This window comes from Bidens hawaiensis, unplaced genomic scaffold, assembly GCF_021521415.1.
Source record: "Bidens hawaiensis isolate Kalapana, Puna unplaced genomic scaffold, B.hawaiensis_p1.1 tig00038180_1, whole genome shotgun sequence".
In the NCBI taxonomy this organism is placed as follows: domain Eukaryota; kingdom Viridiplantae; phylum Streptophyta; class Magnoliopsida; order Asterales; family Asteraceae; genus Bidens; species Bidens hawaiensis.
Window position 1 is genome coordinate 11,112 of NW_027496703.1, and position 3,578 is coordinate 14,689.

Here is a 3,578-nt window from a genome sequence, read left to right on the forward strand (position 1 = left end):
TTGGTCAACCTACCCGAGGCGATGGCCCAGGCTGCTGCGCCTGTTTGCAGCATTGGTTCAGTTGCTCATCCGGTTGAGGCAACTGTTCCAATTGTGACGTCTCCGCCGGCTGTCAGTGCCATATTCACTGCGTCCTTCACTGAGCCGGCGGTGAGTTTTTCTGCAGGTTCCTCCGCAGCGGCGGCCACGGTTGTGAGTTCACCTCCAGTGAGTTCACCACCAGTGGTCTCTACCGCGGCGGTTTCAACCGTGCCTCCGGCACTGGCGACTACTTCGCCCCCGGCCGATTCAGCAGGTATGTTTGGGGCTTCTAGCCAATCTCTGCCTCCTTCCCATCTGCCTGACCTCTTGGATGGATATCCGTTAGGTTCAGGTGATGGGTTCGGCGGCTACCGGCTTGTTGTCGACCCTACAGGTGCGTAGGGTGAATTTGGCCTTTTTATATTATTTTTGTTTTTTATCATCTTTTCCTAACTGCTTTTTGTTTTTGCAGTGTCGGGTTCCAATGAAGTCTATGTTCCACGTTGGAACATCCGCCGAGGAACAACCCTTCGGACGGCCGTGGACTGCGTCGAGTGGGCGCGCCTCGCCGCCCCAGGTGGGGCGTTGGGGGAAGCTATGTCAAGCTACCAGGAGGGTAGGCTGACAAACGAGATTCGGATTCTCCTTGCCCGGATGCAGCCGCGCGTCTAGCTGCTTTGTCGTGAAAACGACAAGTTAAAAGCGGCTCGTATCCAAGAAGTAGCTCAGACGCGGGCTATCCGGGAGGAGAACAGGAGACTCTCCGCCCCAAGGCTACCCAAGCTGTTAACGAACAACTTCGGTTGGCTAAGGAAACTGCACGGAACGCAACTGAGAGGGCCACCAAGGCTGAAGCTGTTGTTGAGCCTCTACGCACTGAGAATGAGGAGCTCAAAGCCAAATTAGAGAGGCTCCAGCAGGCTCATGATGCCTTGGCCATGGAAGATGCCAAGAAGCTCCAAGAGATCTTGGACCAGAGGGGGGTGCTTGACCAAACTGAGCGTAAGCTAAAGGGCGTCGAAGAGGCTGCAGCCAAAGATGTGTTGCTTGCCAACCTTACAAAGAACGAAGCCGAACGCGCCCGTAATGAAGCTCAAGCTGCCCTCTAGGAGGCTCTGGTTACCAAGGAATGGCTTATACGAGAAGCGTTGTCGCAGGTATGCATAGCTTCATAATATCTTTACGCTTTTCTTTGTACATAGAAAAGGTTTTGATACTTGTATTTTTCTTGTTGTAGGTTGTGCATCGGGTCTTCACGGACACATCATATGACGATGCCATGAGCGCAGCCCTCAACGCTTCTCATGAGGATGGGGAAAAGGCTGGCTTCCTGCTTGGTCTAGGGTTCGTTGAGAAGGGCATCCCGCCTTCCAACTTCCCTTTATATGATGTAGATACTGAAGCTGCTTATGACCAAGCAGTGAACCAGTATGCTGCCTTCCCGCATCCAGTGGTGGAGAATGTGAACGAAATTGCTGCTGCTGATGATGGGCTAACCATTCTCAAGACCTTCCTTGAACCGCCACAGCCAACTGATGGTGCGGGTACAAGTGGGTTTGGAGGGAGTGGTCCTGAAGCTTGAACCTTTAGATCCCTTCCCACTGTTAGGATAGGTTTGTTTTTGTATAGATTTACACTCTTGTAGGCGGGTAGATACCCGGCCATTCTTGTAATACTTGAATTTTTATGGAATGTATAAATCTTTGTGCGGGTAGGACCGCCACTTTCACTGTATGACTTGCTTTATAAACGTTATATGACTTGCTCATGTATATTATAGTTTAATTTGACACTTGTTTTGCCGCATAAACAATATATGATTCGCTTGTGCATACTTTAGTTTAACTTAGCAATTTCTTAAGTACTTTGGATAAGTTAACCTTTCAACGTGGCAGATAATAGGTTAAAGTTTTGCTAGTTTTGCTTCCTCTTTCGTGATTGTGCGGGTAAGACCGTCACTTTCACTTAGTGGGATGGCTAAACTTTACCTATATCTGACCTGCGTGGAGGTTTTCCTCATTTTTTCCTTGAGATTTTCTAAGTGTTCTGAATAAGTTAACATTTCGACGCGCGGTTGTCAATAGGTTAATGTTCAGTTTCCTCTATCATGATTGTGCGGGTAGGACCGTCACTTTCATTTGGTAGGATGACCAAACTTTACCTATGACTGACCTGCGTGAAGGTTTTCCTCATCTTTTCCTAAGAAATTGTTGCCGTTTTTTGTGTTTATGCGGGTTTTGCCGCCTTCCACACCCAACGACTTCTTTTCACACTTATTTATGCGGTGAATACCGGCATCAGTGTTTTGAATAAATTAACCGTTCGACGCGCGGTTGTCAATAGGTTAGTTCGGTTTCCTCTATCATGATTTGTGCGGTTAGGACCGGCGCTTTCATTTAGTGGGATGACCCAACTTTACCTATAACTGACCTGCGTGAAGGTTGGCCGTTTTTTGTGTTTATGCGGGTTTTGCCGCCTTCCACACGCAACGACTTTTCACACTTATTTATGCGGTGAATACCGGCATATCAGTGTTTTGAATAAATTAACCGTTCGACGTGCGGTTGTCAATAGGTTAGTTCGGTTTCCTCTATCATGATTTGTGCGGTTAGGACCGGCGCTTTCATTTAGTGGGATGACTGAACTTCACCTATAACTGACCTGCGTGAAGGTTTTCCTTATATTTTCTTTAGAAATTTGTCGTTTTATGTTTATGCGGGTTTTGCCGCCTTCCACACGCAACGACTTGCTTTCCCACTTATGTATGCGGTGAAGGCCGGCATATCAGTGTGGAAAGTTCATAAGTATAAATGTAAGACCAGCGTCAATGTGATATGGAGAATCATTTCCATTAGAAGTGGCTCTGGGCCTTTTCTTTTACAAGTTTGGAATTGATCTACATGCAGACTGTGTAATTGAGCTCCCTTCCATGTTCTTGGGAGTGTCATCGAGCCTTTCGAGCCGATATGCACTTGGTTCGGAATCTCGTTGTTTACGCAGTATGTAGTCTCCGACATTGAAGCTGCAGTTTTATTCGTGTTTTCCCCAACTGGGGTTCTACACGCATTAGCCTGCTCAGCGTTCATTACGCCACGAGGTGCGAGAGCGTCCCATATCTGACAAATGCTTCGACGATGTCCTTCAAGTCTACGCATTCCTCGGTGTTGTGGCCTCTTGTCCTGTGGAAGTCACAGAATTTGCTCTGATCAGCGTTGTGACGCTCTCGGATTATTGGAGCCTTTGGCCATGGGAGCCTCTCGGTGTCGAATATCTCGGTGACGCTTTTGGTGAGTGGCGTCCATCTGGAGTTCCGGTTCGACGACCGCATGTTATCCTTTCCGCCTAACCGAGGGTGCGAGCCGGATGAAGTGTCAAAGTTTACCCTTGACTGCCAAATGCCTAGCTTCCTCTTTTTGTTTAGTCGGGCGGTAAGGACATTGTTTTCTCTTGTTTTCTGGGTGTAGAGGTTTGTGCTCTGGGGAAGATCTCTACCCAGTTGCTTTTCCGTTTCCGCGAAGCGTTTAGCTGCTGTCATGATGGCATCCCATGTGGATGGC